The following is a 19,648-nucleotide window of genomic DNA, read 5'->3' on the forward strand; positions in this document are numbered from 1 at the left end:
ATTCTATACTTTAATGTTAAAATAGAGCTAAAAAGCCTCAAATTAAAAAAATTTCATTTCCGAAATGTCCAAGACGACAGCGGAGGTAATTTATATTTTTTTCTTTGTTGGATATACAAAATTAATTTCCCATAATCTGATTATCGTTTGTTTAATACCATACAATCATCAAAATGAAAATAATTTTTCCTTTCTATTTTTCTTTTTTTCAGAGATTTCATTTTGCACTCTCATTCGTTGAGAAAAAACGCGAGAAATAAGCAGGAGGAAAAAACAGTCAGTCGTGCTATTGTGCTCTTGAATTTTTGTCAAAAATTGTCATTTTAAGTAGTTTTTGTAGTTTATTAATTTTGTCAGTGTTGATATTAAAAGTTGTAGCATTTTGCAGCTCGTGTGACGCGCGCATTTTGACATTCTGTGAATTTAGAGCTGCTTGTGCTTATCGGAATTTTTGGTGGAAAATCTCGAACAAAAAAAAAAAAAAAAAAATTTTTCTTGTAAATACAAAAAAAAAAATTATTTCTGGTTTAAAGATACAGTTTTACCCAATTTTTTTGTTAGTTTTAAAAATGTCAGAATCGAGTAAGTGTAAAAGCATTCAGCTGTAAGATAAATACAGATAAATCACACACGAGATAACAATAATAATAGGCACAGATTAATCCTCAGCATGAATTTGAACAAATGAAAATAAATTTGAGCTAATCAGACCTCAATGCTTGAATGGAGCTGCAATGCCAATTGCACTTTTTATTCTCTCTCGATCAGATTTTTTTTGTTCAGTGAGCATTTTATGCTGCAGTCAATCTAATTGGAACTGCGCCAAATAATCAAAAAAAAAAAATTTAAATAAAGAAGCGAAGAAGAACTGAAATGACTAACTAGTTGGAATGATTACACATGTGTGTGGCTTGTGATTTGAGCGCATTTTGTGGCTACGTGAGGATGTTGTGAAATCTTGAAGGAAGTTGTGTGCTGATTGTGGTTTTGTGATGAATTAAGAACATGTTTGAGAATTGCAGTTTGCGGAAGTGACGAAAATCTTAGACTGGGTCCTTGCTGAGTAGTCGTTGAAGATCAAATGAGGTCGGCTCGATTCCTATAGGGTTTAATTACTATGGTCTGATGGACATGCTGTGTATATTGAGCATTTGCTATGACATATAAAAATTAGAACTAGTAACATCAATGCATCTATGACCCATTTTATCCAAAAGAACACATATTGGTACCGAACATATCACCATCTGGTACTGGATTTGAATCGAATCCGCCTATGAATTTGGCCGCATTTTTGATCAAATAATTGATTTGAGCTACTCAGGATTATTCAAAAGTACCTATATATATTCTTGGTAACACCCTTAAAACTGGTCTTTCTGAGAATTAGGTCTACATGGTATCTATGAAAATGTTGATCTAAGTTTAGTCAATCTTCTGTGTTTTATGTACATTTTCTGATATAAGCTCTAATAATCCCTCTTTCGATTTCTACTGCACAAAAGAGATTATAATTTTAAATGGTGTTAAGTTAGCTTTAAGGTTTCTTGAGAAAGAGATCAAGATTTCCCAGTCCCGGAATTTGCCGATATCGAGCATATTTGAATAATATCCATGTACTGTGTCCTCAGTCCTGGTCTTGGTTCAGGACCCTAATCCCTAATCAGTCGAGTAGTTCATTCAGTTTCGTAGTAGATTCTAACTCTTTCTGCAAATTGACAAATCATTTGTAAGCCAAGGGCATGAAACTGACGATCAATGATCAGAATTGGTAAAAACATGACTGATCAGTTGCACACCCTTGAAAGGAACAACCCCCATAAGAATCACCATGCTGTCTTAAAAATCCAGCCAAAGCAAGTTTGAAGCATTGTTTCAAGGGAACTCGAATATAACAATCACGTCGTGAATTATGACTTCTCGTGCATGTGCAAACAATTTAAAAGTAACAGATAAGATGACCTGATGAAACAAAAGTTCCAGCTTGACCATATATGCCAATTAAAAGTTGCTATTAAGCTGAGTTATGTATCTCTTAGATCTTATTTACTGATGTATATTTTGTTTATAAAATTCTCCTCAAAATTCCATTCCACGAGTGTTTTAAATTTAGCACAAAACTTGTTAAATCTAATTTTAACATTTCAATACTCAACTGGAATATTGATATTGACTTTTCGTATGGAAAATGTAAAGTCTTCTTACAGAAATTGTCGTACATGCATTTCTATGGTTTCCTTCATGGAAATAGGAAGTTCCTTCATAGATTGAATGTTCAATGTAAAGGTGAAAGCCAAAATCTCCTTACATATTCACATTTTATTGACTTATGCATAGTGCACATCAAATCATATGTAAATAACTCTCAAGGTAGAAGACAAAGTGTCTTTTATGGCTTCTTTAATTTTTCAAGGGAAGTACACAAACAGAAAATTTACTAGTTAGCCTCGTACACAATGCGAAATAAAGTAGAGAAGAGAGAAGAGCTCTTTTATCCGCAACATTTATTTTTTCCTATTTTTTCTTTCCTTTCCTGAGTTCTTTCTCTCAATAAATTTTTCATTCGTTCTGTATTTATAGAAATTTTTACAATTGTGTACCATATCATAGCGATTCCTCTCATTTCTATCGACTGTAATTATTCATATCTTCATTAATACTTTTCGCTTGAATGCGGGCGGTCTGCATTAGCGTGCTATTAGTAATCAGGGTTGGGCATGTGAGCATTGGCGTGACAAGAGGAAGAGGATGATCTGGCTCACGGTCATGTTAATTTTGGATATTAATGCGAAAAAATAAGGGGTTTGATCGCATTGGATGTTTATCTATAATGATCTAGATGTGAGATTGTATTTTTGTCAAATTTCAGTTTAAATGTATGCCTAACTTGAAGTTAGTTTGAATTTTATATGAGATTAAGTTGACTTGAGCCAATTGTTCTCTACAACATCTGAGTTGACTTTGAGTCCAAGTTTTTGTAGAAGAGTATCAAAAGGGTTTTGGGATTCAATCAATTCTCCTATTTTCTTCAATTTTCTAGGACTTTCCAAGACAAAAGTTCGAAACCCCTGAACATTTTTACGACCTTTTTATCTTTCAAACTCTCTTTCCTCCCTTCTCCCCTGAATCCCTCTTTGTCGATTAGGGTAAAACTGTATGAATTTGGAATTTGGTCTTATAAAGTCCGAAACTCATGGTTCTCCGTATCATATGAAGCTCAAAGATGAACGGTCATTCATTTATCATTAAATGTTTTTAAGTGAAATGTGAGTGAATCTAAGTGAGAGATTAAAGGGTCAAAAGAAACATTTTCAAATAATTCGACTGTATGTTTAAATCAACTAGGATGAAATCATAGCTTAGAAATTTCAAATAATTCGTATTTCTAAGGTGCTTCGGATTGAATATGATGCGAAATGATGAAATTTCAAACTTTTTTTTTATCATAAGTAGACATTGAAAAAATTTAGAAAATTTCAAAAAGATTTATTGTTTGTAAAAATTTGTCAAAATGGTGAAATAATCAACAACTTCTCATACAAGCCCTTATCGGTAAGATAGAAACAGCTCTTCACACGAACAGATAAAGATCATGCACATAAGTATGCTTCCAAAATCGAGCATTCACAATTTTATTGTGTATTCTCATGAGATTGCTCATTTACTTACTACTTACTAACTTCACTGGCTGGACAGACTTCACAGGCAAGTGCGATCTATGGCCTCCCTCAGTCGGTTCCTGAAGCTGACTCTATCGCTGGTTACCGTTTGCCAGTTCATTTACTTAGTACAGTCATTGTTTGTTTGGATCAGATCGATTCATGCCTCTTCCACCTCTGCATTTACAATTAATGATTTTTTTAAACAACACATTACCTCCATCGATTTACTGAACAGAGAAAAAAACATTGAAAGAGTTACGGACGAGTCTTCTAATGATCTGTAGGAAATTCAAACAAAGTTTATAAACTTCAAGACTTGATGATTGAAGAGCTATAAAAAAATTATTAATATTTTCTCTTACTTGCGTAGTTACTGGATCTGCTTAAAATCACATGTCATTGCATAAAGGCAGGAAAGGTGTAATGTATGCTCCAAAAATAAAAATGTTTTTTTGCTGGCCCGATGAAATCATTCCGCATTAATCAAATTAATTTTTTTTCCGCATAAAGGCTAATTTATAATTCTGCGAGCGGAATCACTTCGTGTGTATAATTTCAGAAAATACCTACAAAACTTTTTAATTTTCCGAAGGGAGAATATCTCATTCAGTTTATATCATTCTGTGCATTTTTACAGAAGTTGAGCAACTTAATATCGATGTATCAACTGATGCAGAATCAAGAAAGGAAGGCAGTACACATCGGAAGCATAAATTTGGATCAGGAATTTTAAGATATTGCTGCAATAAAGGTAAGCAACGTCTTTCCAATTCATTAGTAATGAAATATTAATGATCATACCAAATTTACAGTCTTTAAGTACTGCAAGGAGAAGGAAATGACCCAGAATAACGATGAAAGTTCAACATTTGAAGAATGTGAGTAAATAAAAATGTCACAAACAATCACATATATATGTCAAAGTTAATTAGGGGATAATTAAATTAAAACATAAATGCGTATAGTGAGAGATGCGTACATAAAAAGTGTCTGTATCTTCGTATTTTGAGCGGAATTTTCTTGACTATAATGTTTGTTACTGTATGAGTTATTGACTGTCTGGCTGAATGTATGAATATAAATTTTTATTTCTTAGAAGATTTCGAGTGTTTTATGTGTTCAGATGGGGAATTGACTCTGTTTCTTTTTTTTTTTGCTACGATTTTGATGAAATTTTAATGCATTTTCTCGGGAAAAATTGATTTATTTTTATAGTTTTTTATTTCAATTCAAATCTTTTTAGTTGCAGAAAAATATTATTTTTGTTAGTCATTGAGTGCAGATGGTGAAATAACGTTTATTTTGCGGGTTTTTAAGCTATTAATTGTGGTGAAATCTATTGTGTTTTACTCTTGCCATGTTTTTAAAGATAATTTAAGATTGCATCTGGAAAACAACAGTCTAATTTGCGTAAAATATGCAAAATAATCTTCGAAGTGGAGCTTTTTTAGCGCCGCCATTTTGTTTTATGGAGCTTTAGCTAGTTTGAATGTGAAATATCCGTTAAAATCTATATTTAGGTTGCTAAATTCACAATTTTACTCTAAGACAGTGATGTACAAACTATGTGGCACGGCTCGACTGCTGAAGCTACTTTGAATGTAAAAAAAGTTCCGTTATTAATGTGGCAGTGATTTTTTTTCAGGATTTTATATTTAGGTTGAAAAATTGCAGAACTTTACTTAAAGCCAGTGTTGTCAAAACTGTGTGCCGTGGCACTGTTGTCGAAATTACATATAGTCTAAAGTCCTAAAAAAACTCCGTAATTTGGAAATGCCTTGAATCGCGCTCGTGACTTACCGCCAATGTTTGAATGTGCCATGACACGAGAATGTTTGAGTAGCAATTTCCCTAAAAATCAAAATTCACAATATTGACAATAGTGTCTAGTCCTTACCCAAACTGAAATCAAATTCAAACAATCCAAAAAATGCGCTCTATCCACCCCCATACCCAAAATCATTTCACCCCATTCTTCCATATAATTAATTAAGTGTAGACTTTTTTTTGTGCCTTTAAATGAAGATAAAATGCGTGAAGATATCAAGTGATGATATTTTGTGTATGCATGTATATAAGCACATCAGCTAATGAATGAGTTGACAAAGGGATGGGTGAATTAATGGCTGAGTAAAGGAATTTTGATTTCTGTTGTCATTATTTTTTTTGGCTCCATAAAAATGTGCGTCATTATTGCCAAGCATAATAAATGAGTCATGTCCATAAGGATTGATTTAAATTGATCCATGATTTGAATAATTGAATGCATAGTAAAGGTCCTTACTATCATCATCAACATCATCATGAGCTATATTTATGTCTATATCCCCCGACCATAATGTGTTAGTGCGTTTTTGTTTTTATTATCAAATAAAAAGCATCTGATATAGTTCTTAAAGGTTCGCATGTGAACAAAGAAAAGTAAGAGAGAGGAACAGTTTTCCGCTCAATTTAATGACGTCATGACACCCGAATGGGAAAACTTACTCACTGGAATGGCTTGAATGTATTTGTAGACGAGAAAATTCCTCAAGTAAATTTACATTCCAACATGCACGTATACAGTCACCGAATGCTGTATAGCACTGAGATTTTCTCACAATAACACATTTCCAACGCATAAGATTTTTTTCGCACCGTACCTATCTATATTCCATTCGTATTCGAGTTTATAGTAAAAGGGAATAAAAAGAAACAGCTGTGGAAAATATATACATGTCGTGCTGAAGTTCAGACATCAAAATTTCTTTCTTCTATTTTCACTTCGCTCAATGTTGTGTGTTCAGTTTGATTAGAGATCTCGAATGGATAGGGCTATCAAATTTAACTGTATTGCCATTTTCCGCGAGCTTGGCTTTGATAAAATTAAAAAAAAATAATCTAAAATTAAAGTGCAAATAAACTCTTATTTTATTCTCTCTCTCTCGCGTACATGCCTCTTAGTGACATTTATGTGAACAGGCACAAAATAAGAAGTGAGAAAAAAAAAATACACAAAAATTTGTCAAAAAAAGAATTTACCGAATTTACGAGAAAAGCTACTTTTTTTGTGTGCTTGTTAAAGTTTTTTTGCGGCAGTTCCAGTGTAAATATTTCAATATGTTTCATTGTCATGTTCATTTAATTCAATTAGACTAAAGTTGAGTAACTTAAAAAATTCAATTAAAATAAAAAGTCTATAAATGTGAATCAATCGTGAGTGCAAATGACTCCGACAGTCAAGGAAAGGAAATATCTTATTTTGATGCTGTGTTCATGTGTAGAAAAATAATATTTGTGGCTAGAACAGATCCCTCATATCAAACTAAAAAAAGAGAAAAGAAATTGGATATAAAAAAGAGTGACTACATATGTGACATATGTTTAACAATTTTTATCTCTGTGTCGATTTTTTATACATTTTTTTTTATCATCATCTTGCATTCCAATTATCGTGAGTGCATGTATGGCCAACATTTTATTCGCCACACTTTGTCAACAGTCCGGAAAATTAATTTTCAAATAGATTAAATCACTTTCCGGTAACATTTCAAAGTGGTTTTTTGGTGAGAGTGAAAATATAAGAACTAATAATAATTTAAGGAAGTAAAGAGAAGTGAAAAAAAAGAAACTCAGCTGTTTAGTGCTCGGTGTGTGTGCCTTTTGCATGACGTGTTAATTATCCTATATTGTACTTACAACTTCATTTTAAAAGAATCTTGCATAGTAAAAGGCAAAATTGTGTAAATGAATACAAAGTAGATAGTTAAGTGCCATAAAGGAGGACGACATAGGGGAATAAATGCACATGTTGAGATTACATTAAAAAATATATATATTTCGTATGTATTATTCATAAGCTTTAATCAATCCATGTCATCAACTTAAAATGCAAAATCAGCAGAGGCTCTTGTGGAATCATGAAAGGAATAAGAAGAGAATATAAAAGAATCTTAATTAATTTTTCTTTTATTCCACTTAAAAACTACATGCTACATGATATAAATATTGTTTCATTATTCTGTGTGCTTATAGCTCTGACTGAAAGAAGATTGACTCCTTCAGTTATTGATTAATTAGTCAACTGTAATTACAGTAATGTAAAGCTATTCCACTTGATTCGATAGAAAATCTTAATTGATTTTTTTTTATTACTAAGTCATTTATTTTGTAGTAAGGAAGGGTGGATGCAGATGGACAGTTGTGTGAAAACGTCACGCACCCTAAAAGATAATGAACATACCCATCTAAATGAGCGTGCAAATGTGTATACTCAATCAATATAAAAAAGGATGATCAATTTTGTGAGCATACTCATGAACATGCTCCTTGTCTGTTCGGGATAAGTTGTTGTCTCAAGACCCAAAAAGACTCATGATACAAAATTTAAGTCAAAGCTCAAGCTAGAGCATTCTAATGTCTTACCATCAACTTGGTTATCTGACCGATTAAATTGTAACTTTCAGGACTAAAGCTCCAAATCGACTCGAATTACATGGATCAGTTGTCTAATCTCGACTCCATTCCATATAATATTCGAGTCGATTTCAAGCTCTGCTTAGGATTATAGAAACGAATGCCACAAGTCGTTTAATTGATCTAAAATCCAGCACCAAATCGATGTGACTCTGACATGGTGCCGGATTCATTTTAAATTAGAGGCGACATTAATTAAAAATCACATCTATTTATGGAATGATGTTAGGGGTTTTTTTGAGTGAAAATTTATGCATTGGGAAGGATTTTTGATCAATTAACCGATTTTTGTCTTACAAGGAAGTAACTTGATCACTTAATATTGAGTACGAATGACTAGATTGGGGTGTTTTAAGGACCACTTTACAAGAACAAATCGCTCAATAAAATAACTTTCTCCAACTTTCAATCCATAACATCACTAAAATGAAAACCAATATTACATTTCAAACTACATCCTCAATGTTCTCAAAACTTTTACCCAATGTGGACCAAAAAAAAATCTAACTTTCATGTTGAAACTGCTCATAGCAATAAGCAGACCACCCCAAAAAAATGGTATGATTTTAGATTGTTCTGACCATAATTTGCCACACAACATGCTCAATCTGATTGAGCTATTCTCATCATATGGAAATGTTTTTGATGTGATTTTGAACAACTGTGGTTAGTGATCTACATTATTTCTCTATTTATGGAATGATGTTAGGGGTTTTTTTGAGTGAAAATTTATGTAGTGTAGATTTTTGAGTAGTTTTGATTGGGATTTGAAGCTGTTGGAAGAGCTAATGTCATGATGACGGCTTTGTTCCAATGGATGTTTTTGCTGTCTACAACTCTACATGTTGCATGATTCAGAGGATAAGAATGCAGCGTACTTAGTCACAATTTGTTCAACGAATCATAGAAACTGAGTTGAAGTGACTAGAACAGCGAAAAATCACCTGAATTCTACTAGATTTTCCTCTGGGACATTTGAGTCGACTGATCGACTTCCTAATCAACTTGACCATTGCAATTAAGAGCTAATTACCAACCTAAAACCCAAAAGTCCTTAAAAACTTGAAAAATCATGAAAATTTCACAGAACATGTCAAAAATGACCTCCTTTAACACCTCAAAAACGTGTTTTTCAAAAATTGATATATTGATTACTTTTGATGTAAGTAATTAAAATGATTTAAAATTAAATTAGTCAGGAATAAAAAAAATTCATCCGATCAACAATTTCAAGCTTCAATAATTTAATGAAAATAATTTAATTGGATTTTATTTTCTTCTTTTTTGTGTTGCAAAAATGCAAATTAAATTCCGGAATCAAAAGTTTGCTTTAGGATCGTTTTTTGCTTTGTAGAATGACTGCAACAGTAATCAAACAAATTTGAATCGTCTAGGCTAAAATATTTCAATCACGTAAAATGCTCATACATAATTGCAAATAAGTGCACTTTTATTGTCAAATTTCAAACGATTTTCAAGTTCATTGCTTTTTGAGAATGTTATTATTTTTGGTAGGAGATGCAATATAATGTTTTATGGTTTTAGACAAAGAAGGATGGGATGTTTGAGGTATTTTGGGATTTTATTTAAAATGAAACATTGTTGATATGTATGTCGTTAAGGATATTTAAAATAATGAATTAAAGAATCATGCTTATAACGTGATGAGTGAATCTAGTGCATTATTTTTACTTACTCTTGGGTGCACTAGACCTCTACACTCAGTAGATCTACAGCTTACAATGGAATTAATTTCGCTCCTTTGATGAAGCTTTTATCAGCTAAATGTCATTTAGCCTGCAAAGAGGGGCGTCTTTCTGCAGCATATTGTTTGATCCACAATAATTAGCCACCGAAGTACGTGACTTTTCCACCACCGAATCACCTCAACTCTCGCTCTGTCATCTAGTTTGTACGAGTTATATTCGCACGTTAAAATGACATTATTTTATAACTTTTCTTCATCATGTTCAGCTTTTGATGCTCTTGGTCTCCGTTTCCAGATGCATATTTCGAAGGGATTAAGGGTCGCAACCCCACTTTTTGGTGCTACTAACTTCTGTTTCTTTATCAACAGAACATTTTTTCGAAGTTTACATCCAATTTAGCCGTATTTTCTCATCTGTAACACTTAATGCATTAGAGATGAGACCGATTCTAATGATCCGGGATATATCTCAGGTAAAATCTACTCGGATGCATTTTCGTTGTTTCTAGTCATACTAACTTAGTTTGGGTATTCGTGACACAAATTGTGGATCAATGTACTTATCCTATTGGTATACCTTGGGCCATGCACCTGTACAAAATGTTTTAAGAATCAGACAAAAAATGTTTGGCATTCCAATTTTCCTTCAACAACTCTTTGATCAACCAATGTGCAACACACATGCCCTGTCAGTCTTCCACAAAATCAACAGCTACACAAGTAGAACAGAATGTGGTTAACAGAATGAAAAGCTACACAAAGAAATTGCAATCCCTTAAAATAATCTCTCATGTTAAAAAAGTCTTACAGAATGTTCTCTCTTTTTTTTCATAGCATTATTGAGCTAGTTGCTTCATATGCAAATTATATTCTGCTCTACAGAGCAGCTTACATTACAAATATTAAACGCCTTAAAAAGTATTTTCATCTTGCCTTCTTATATTAAAAAATATCTTACATTCCAAAAGGAATGAAATGAAAAAGTTTTATGGTTTTAATGTGAAATTTATTATCGAAACCGCTTTGCAATATTTTTTTTGTTGTTGCTGTTCAGACTTTGTCTTCGTTTTCCATTCAGCCTTTTGTTATTTTTAAGAGAAATGTTTGTTTATATGCATTGATCATACATCGTAGGATGTAAAAAAAGAAGAAAATTTTTTAATAACATTGAAATGAAATTTTAAGTTTGCAAGAATTTAGCCTACTCATGTAGATTTATATGAGCCAGAAAAGACGTTTCCGTTTTTCTTTGTATGAAAACAATTGGAATTTTTTGATCGCATTCATCTTCAATTCAGTAATGAATAACAATGCTTGAGCTACAACCCCCGCAAATGTCTCAATTTTTTATGAGTTTTCCTCTTCATGCAGCCGACAAATACATCACATCTTACATCATTTGTCTGCTTCCGTCTGTAAATAATAATTGATTTTTTCTCTCTCTCTCTTCTTGCAAAACGTCGTCTTGTCGACGAACGCATTTGACCCAAAAAGTCTTTTTTTTTTGTGTGCGTTTGAGAGCTAGAGCATTTTTTGTCGACTTGAAATGTTTATTGTGAATTCAAATAAGCTGATGTCAAGGGATGGGAACTTTAAAATTACTTCAGTTAACTTTGAACCGTTTGAATGTTTTTTGATCTAAATCAGTCAGTTTTGAACTGGATCAATCAGTTTTGAATTGGATTAATCTATTTTGAACTGGGTCAATTCAATTTGAACTGGATCAATCCGTATTGAACTAGATTCAATCAGTTTTGAACTGAACCAATCCATTTTGAACTTGGTCAATCAGCTTTGAACTGTTTTATTTATTTTTGAACCATTTGAATGCTTTTTGATCTGAATCAATAAGTTTTAAACATGATATATCAATTTTCAACTTAATTCTTTTAATCGGATCAACTAATTTGAATAAAACCTCAAACAGACCATCCCTTGATTCCATCGATACTCTCATAAACCATCGACATTTTCTCCTATAATAGCATGAAGATAAAAAGCAATATCCGCAACATTTTCTTCCATATTTATTTATTCTTCACTTCTTCCTATCATCCTGTATGAGAGAGAGAGAACAGTAAGTAGACAGTGAAGCTGTGAAAATTCATTCGTGGTTTTTACGAACCATATGCTTCATCACCAAACATTCCTCATGGCTTATATTATTGACATGAAATTTATTTGCGTTTGTACTTAAATAGCTAATGAAATAGAAGCACTTGAAGGAACAAATATAAAAATACATAAAATATCTCTCAATATATCTATTTATCGTGCTCTATTGTCTTGAATGAAGCTTTACTTTATTTTCCTCTTCTTCTTTTATATCCTTTTCAAGTCGTAATTTAATTTAATTCGCATTACATTATTTATATTTATTTCTCATATTACCTTCCAATTGCTCTTCTTCTTGGCTGCTCCTGATCTTGAATTTCAAATAAAAAAATTTGAAAAAGGTTTTTTGTGCCTTTAAAATAATCATCTAATCCCACTCAACAAAGGTCAATTCATTATTCTGATGTTATTGAGATAAAGATAAATAAAGAAAGGAAGAAGAAGAATGGAAATTTTCTTATCGATAGCAAAAGTGGATCTTTAAACTTGAGGACAATAAGGGGGGAATGTCACTTGTCAGAAGTGTATTTTGAATATGTTTATTTTGTTGGGCCAAGTCGATATTAAGCAGGTGTTTTTAAATTTTTGAGACTTGATGCAATTTTGGGTTGTTTTAGACTAATTCGAACAGCACAATTCGTTCTCCAAGATACTACGTAGTCATAATAACGGTTAGACACAAACTTTTTCTGATGACACCTAAGATGGCCTGATTTATTGCTGCTGGATGAGAATTAGGATAAACCTAGTCTCAAGTGCAACAGGCTACGATTGGTCAATTATGTGTTTTGGTTTAAATTTTGTAAAATCAGCTGATACCACTCGAGAGTTTGAATCCGATATATTGTGCAAATTTGGCATCCCAATTGATCTACTGAAACTTTCAAATGTTGCATAGTTTCTGAGTGAACAAATGAAATACGTTAAACTAGTTAAAGGCAAGATAATGTCTAGTTATTTAAAAGCAAGAGCGTAGACAGACCTCTTGTATAATATCACCATCCCCACCCTGTAGACTAATGTCTGATGACCCTGATGACTAGCTCGGTATTTGGCCCAATCGGCTATTAAAGGAGACAAAGATCTATTTTCTTGAAACTGAATGGTATTTAGTTTATACTGTAATGAAAAATAGTTAAAATTATATTTTAGATAATAAAAGGAATTTGGAAAGAATTTTCTTTATTTTTCTAAATTAAATGAATATATTTTATTAGCCATCAACATCAAGATACTTAAATAATGAAGAGAAAATTATTTTTAGAGTCTTTTGAAGTATTTAAGCAGTGTTGGCTAAACTGTGAGCCGCGGCACTCTAGTGTGCTGACGAAAATCTATGAACTGTATGCTTTGTGCGGTTTCGGTCGATGCTTATCACCAAGGTGTGCCATGCCACAAAAAATGTTGCCCATCCCTGCATTAGAGACTAATGATGTTGCAAACATTTCTTTTTAATTGAGGGAAAAATTTATAAAAATTTCATGAAATTAGCAGTAAGAGCACTTGACATTATCTGCTAATATAACCTACCTACATAGGAAGACTCAATTAATGAAAAATGCTGAATCCAATTATGATAAAGTAACAATTTTTTTTCTCATCAAATTTCGCTAAGCACCTTACCATCAATACCTATAATTCTAAAATTACCAGAAATAAAGAAAACCAAATACGATGCTGCTTATTTTTTTGTGAGTGGAATAAAAAGCTGAATGAAGCATTTGAAAATCGGAAGCAGTAAACAATAACAACAAAAAAAAGTGCCGTGAGATTATTACGATGAAACACGTGCAGTACTAACTTAAAGAGGATTAGGGGTGAAGAAGGCAGAATTTATAAGAGCCATACAGCATATGTTGATGATAAAACAAAAAGTCTTATAATATGAATTGTGTTTGAATACAGTCGTATAATTTTAAGATCTTGTAAATTTTATTCATCAGACATTAAAGGTCATTAGATGGGAAGAGCTGATTGATGGGAAAATCGTGTATGTATTTGTAGATGCATTGTTGAGCTGATCATGATAAATGTTAGGAATTAATGGTGTTTCATTAAAAGTTGTTGGAATGTTTGCAAAGTTTTAGAACTTTTGAACTGTAAAATTTAGAATTTTTGAATTTTGAAAGTTTCAGAATTTTTGAATTTGAAAAGTTTTAAATTTTTTAACAATTTAAAATTTTTGAATTTTGAACAGTTTCAGAATTTTTAAATTTGAAAAGTTTTAAATTTTGAATTTTAAAAGTTTTAGAATTTTTGAATTTTTAAACTTTTAAAATAAAAAAATTTTTGAATTTAAACAAATTTAAATTTTTTAATTTTAAAAGTTTAAAAATTTTTTTATTTTAAAAGTTTAAGAATTTCTGAATGGAACAGTTTTGAATTTTTGAATTTTGAAAGTTTTATATTTTTGAATTTTAACAGTTTTAAATTTTTGAATTTTTTGAATTTTTGAAATTCGATGTTTAAAATTTTTGAATTTTAAAAGCTTAAAAAATTTTAAATTTTAATAATTCAAGCTTTTTTTGAATTAATTTACGACCAACTTCACATTCTATAAATCCAACACTATTCCGCTGTGATTAAAACTTTTATTCATACTCGATGATTGACTTCTTTTTTGCTCACATCGTTAACTGAAGCGAGAGAGAGCAAATATGTACATACAGAGAGAGCATCTCATTCCCGGGGAGATCTAAAAACTCCACATGAAAACAGATGATATAAAAAACTATTAATTTGATGAAGAAAAATAGGAACGACAATACGGAATGGACATTTACGAGATTACTAGTAAAAAATTACTTTCAACACATCCGAAAGGTCATTAAAAGGAAGAAAAAATAAAAAGAAAGTTGGTGCCGAACATTTAGAAAGTTTTTTTTTATGCTCCTTATGTGATGTTGCTTCTTTCTTTCCGTATATATAAAAAACCAGTTTGAGTTTCTTCTTTTTAATCCAGTATCCTTTCCCCATAAACTTTTGTTACGGGACAGCTTCAATTGATTTATGTTATGTCTATGTCCATGAAATTGAACTTAGCTTTTCATAAGCCCCATAAAAAGATGTCATGTTGTGTTGTGTGCCTGTGTTGCCTCAAAGATTTTCTCTTCCAACAAACTTGTATAATGTCACTATCTGTGTTAGTTTAAAGGATAATGGAAATGTTTTGCTTATAATGTCATCATATTCATTCATAAATTAGATTTTCATGGCATATTTCTGTGTAGGATGAAAATTTGAGTTTGGTCACTTTTTGATATGGGTCTGTTTATGGTCAGATTGGATGGAAATTTTGTGGCTTTGGGCTGCATGGAGATTTATTTTAGTTCTGCGGATTTGGGGTTGATTAGATGAAATATTTTGACAGAAATTTTTGATTTTGTTGCTTGAAATTTAAGCTAAATTTTCAATGTCTTTAAAGACGAATTTTAATTTGTTAGCAAGGGTCAAGGACTTCAAATGTCCAGTACTGTACTTATTGTAACCTGAATTGTAACTTTTGAAATTAAATGAAAGTGCAGTAAGTACAGTGTCTGACCTTGGGTTCTTAGAGCAGTCAAGGTTGCAAATACACTAATCTATGCTATTATGGATTCTTAATACACAATATAATATTGTCACTTATTAAGAGTAAGAAAGCTAAGAGTAATTAAGCGTAAAAATAAGTGCATTCAAGCCAATTGATTTGAAGCTATGTTAAATTTTACTAAAACATGCTGTTCAGGACTGCAACAATGTAACACAATATTCTAGAGCTTCCTAAGACCTCTCAAATTTCATAACAATAAATTCCCACAGTAAAGACGAACTTTATCTTAAGAAATTTTAATTAGAGAAATTTTCTTCACCAAAAAGCTTTAAAATTTTCATGATAAACAAGTAATTATTTCAATTATTATAATGAATCCCTACTAATTAGTTACATATTCTATCTAACATTATGATAAATAGCAACAACTCATGTTGATATAATTATATGTTTTAAAGCGTGTGACATCCGTCATATCATGAATTAAATTAAATTCTTGAGAATCCAGATGCTTCTATGGATTCATATAATTAGATGTCTCTCAAGATCACATTGACATTTTAAAAATATCAGGAATAATATTTCACCTGAGCTGAATGACGTAGTTGTCAAGATTTTTTATTGTGTATTTCTTAGTCAAGCACAGTTAGGATATAAAAATTTTTAACGTTTATTCGAGAAACAACACCAAGTTTAACGTCAGGAGCGGATTCAAAGGAGGTTTCGTGAAAAAAAAAAACTAAAACCCAACTAAACTTCAGCGGTGCACACAAAAAATTTTGAAACTTCGTGAAATTGTTCTTCTTGAAACTTGTCTTACTTACTTATTTTGCTGGCCGTTCAGATCAACTGTGATCCATGGCCTCCCTCAGATGTCGCCTAAAACTGATTCTATCGCCGGATTCCGCCTACGAAAATTGTCAAAATATGAAAAAATCCAGATTTAATTCCACAAAATTCTAGAATTAAAAAGCGTGGCTGAATATCTTAAATCCAGCCAGAGTCACGTCAGCCTGGTGCCGGATGTAAACCAAATCTGATACCAAATTCTAGTCAAACCTGCCTAGGGTCGGACTTTTGATCGATTAACTAACTTGTGATATTCTATAAGATACTTCCTCTGAGTTCTACACTGAATAAGATTATGATGATTAGTTCCATATTGCAGTTGAACAGGTTCCTGATCCAGGCTATAATAAGCCAGCTTCAAGTTGCACTAAAGACTTGACCTTTAGTCAACAAACCTAAATAATACTATTAACAAAAGACTAATATTTTTGGACTTCCTTAAAAATCTTTTGTCACAGATTATTTTTAAAATAAAATCTTTTTTTTGCAAATCTCATGGAAAATAATTTGACCTTATCACTCGAAAAAAAAAACACATTTTCTTCATACACAAATTGAGATATTTTTCGCCTACAGAATTCACTTCTTATTTTATAATCACAAGATGATTCAAACATATATACAAGATATAAAAATTTTCTCTTATGTCGCTTCATCGATGAAAAAAAAAGGAAAAATTTTCAATATACTTGTCATTGCTGTCATCACTGTGTTTCATAAAGAAGTGTTTTGTCAATTTTTGTTCTTCTTTCACTTCTTCTCGGTCTTTATTTTCATTCCTTACGTTATCAATACAACGTCGCACAAAAAAAAAAAAGAATTTTTTGCTCATCATCTTGAAAATATTTTCTTTTCTGCTCTTTTTACTTTCAGTGTGGAAAAAGTTTTTCTTTTTGGAATTTTCTCCTTATTTCCATTTAGGTAGTTGAAAATTATTTCAATCTTTAAATTGAAGTGGCTCTTTACATATCCTATAAGGGTGTCCATTTGATAGACTTTGGGACCAAGGTTGAATTTTATGTTTTGCCATGTTTTTCTGATGAATTTATGATCATACATCATCATGACGAGGGATGATATCATGACTACATGAATGAATTTTTCTTATAAGTCAAAAAGATGAATTTTTGGAAAAATGAAAATCTGAAATTTCATTCAATCAATAATAATAATTAAGTTTTTGAAATAGGTAAGATATTTTTGTTGGAATTGTTGGAATTCATGTCGATTTGGTATTTGTGGAATTGAGATATTATGTGTTGTGGGGATTCCTAATGATTTTTGTGATGTGAATGAATAATAATGTAGCAGACTCGTGTAAATTGACATAATTCTAAAATGCAAATTATGAGATATTTTTATATTTATGTGGATATGTGCTACACGAGGATGCTACAAAATGGTTAAAACGGAGGACTCTCTTGTGGCACCACGACTAGCGAAAAATTGAAAATAAATCTTTTAATACAAAAATTTTAAATATTTTTAATTTTTGAAAAATCCTAACAATTAAAGAGCAATGATCGTCAGTGTGACTCTCTGCTTACTCTGCTCGTTTCGGATATTGATGCTCGAGACTTTGGGATACCTTAAACTGCTCTTGAGAGCACACTCATTTAGAGGGGGATTCCAGATTTCTTGTTTTTGCGATCCCTGGATTGAAAATTCTAACTAGAGTTCTTATTCTTCAACTAGTCCATTAATGAGCCTTCGGTATGGTATGACGTCCAAAAATTGTAGATCCTATCCGGTTCACTATTATTAATCACTAACCATTTTTGATAGATATGGATTAATATTTAGATTTAGATAAATATTTCATAAAGACCTCCAAGACCACTTTCATCTATTGCAAATAAGTTCCCTCAATCTATTTTCAAGGACATAAAATTTGTTGTAAAAACATCCTCTTGTTCCTTATTAATATTTAAAATTTTAAGATTCCACCCTTAAAAATGGATTTTCATAACAAAATACACCAAAAAGAAGTTTAAAAAATCGATGGACACACTCCACACATTTACAACCAACCCCAAAGTCAGTTTAAAGATACAAGCTGTGTAAATGAAATTATTTTTGGCAAACCGAAGCTTAATAATGCCATTCACGAGCCTGAAACAATATTTGCTGTGAGCATATTTTAAAAATCGCCACATCCAAATATGACCAGAATTGCCAAGTGCGTTTAAAATCTCAAGAGACCTTGTCGTCGACATCATTATCATCAACGCTTGTTGTTAAGGCATAACGAGAAAGAAAAGTCTCATAATAATGAAAGTAAATATCCATACACTTTAAATTTAGTTTAAAAAGTTTTCATTCTTTTAGGTATTAAAATATAATAATGGAAAGGATAAAACTCTTACTTTCTTTTTCCCTTCTTCTGCTCTTCAAAATTGCTTTATCTTAAGGAAGTTGTTCCGTATAAGAGACAGTCCTTTATGTACCATAATAATAAATAGATAGAATAAGACAAAATGTTACTTTAATTTTATTATAATGCGACAATTGTTTTGTTGTTTTCTTCCTCGACTCTTCTGATACAAGTACATGATGGGATGAAAGAAAAAAGGACAAAAAAAAACTTAAGGACCTTTATCTGACTATTGTATAAACTTCTTCTTGTATGTATAGCTTAAGTAATGTCAGCTTCAAATGACTGCACTCTGATACTTCAACTCTTTTTTTGTCACTTTAACTTTAAACATTTTCTTTCATCTTGAGTTTTCTATAAAGAAGTTTATATTCTTTTTGGAGTACAGTATGAATGAGAATACCTTGTCGTTGGGTCTTTTATTGTAAATGTAATGAAATTTGAAAGAGTTTTGAGGAAATTTGTGAATTTTGAGGTGACTTTAGCGCTTTTTTCCTGAAAAATTCAAACAATCTGCTTGTTTTCTCAGAGATGAACTATCGGTTAGGTCAGCGTTATCAAGGAATGCATGTGATTTGATGTAGGCTATGGGTTACTTAAGGTTTGGTGTAGGCTAAGGTTGAGTTTCAATTGAAAACTAATAAAATGTTTAATGAGGTTTCACATTCGGAGATTTTTGAATTATTTATTTATTTCGCTGCCCGTATTACTTACTTACTGTAACCATGCTCTGATGTGGAGCACACAAAAGGCCTTCTATCTTACTCTTTTGCTGACCTTATTCCTAAGTTTGTAAATATTGGCAAGAAAGATCAATTGTAATCACTATTCTTGCTCAAATTGCTCCTGAAACTGTCAGCATCATTCTACGAACTCTTTGCAACTCTTATGATCTTTTGTTGAACACTCCAAGGTAGATTTTGTGAACATGGAAAAAGAGAGTATTGGAACTA

The 19,648-nt window shown here is 31.6% G+C and overlaps 1 protein-coding gene and 1 long non-coding RNA gene across 2 annotated transcripts in view; both read left to right on the forward strand.

Annotated features, from left to right (window-relative positions):
* The first annotated feature begins 241 nt into the window (after window positions 1-241).
* Window positions 242-4,541, forward strand: LOC139099685 (uncharacterized). Its single transcript, XR_011545339.1, has 3 exons — window positions 242-582; window positions 4,300-4,413; window positions 4,475-4,541. It is a non-coding gene; the product is annotated as an uncharacterized lncRNA (long non-coding RNA).
* Window positions 4,542-6,852: 2,311 nt separating this feature from the next.
* LOC139099608 (putative uncharacterized protein DDB_G0278881) overlaps window positions 6,853-19,648 on the forward strand; it is a gene marked incomplete at its 3' end in the record, with an annotated part of 28,438 nt that continues 15,642 nt past the window's right edge. Inside the window, exon 1 of the mRNA XM_070652120.1 lies at window positions 6,853-7,483. The remainder of the gene's footprint in view (window positions 7,484-19,648) is intronic.

This window comes from Chironomus tepperi, unplaced genomic scaffold (assembly GCF_022539635.2).
Source record: "Chironomus tepperi strain 1889 unplaced genomic scaffold, CSIRO-AGI_Ctep_v1 contig_479, whole genome shotgun sequence".
NCBI classification, from domain to species: domain Eukaryota; kingdom Metazoa; phylum Arthropoda; class Insecta; order Diptera; family Chironomidae; genus Chironomus; species Chironomus tepperi.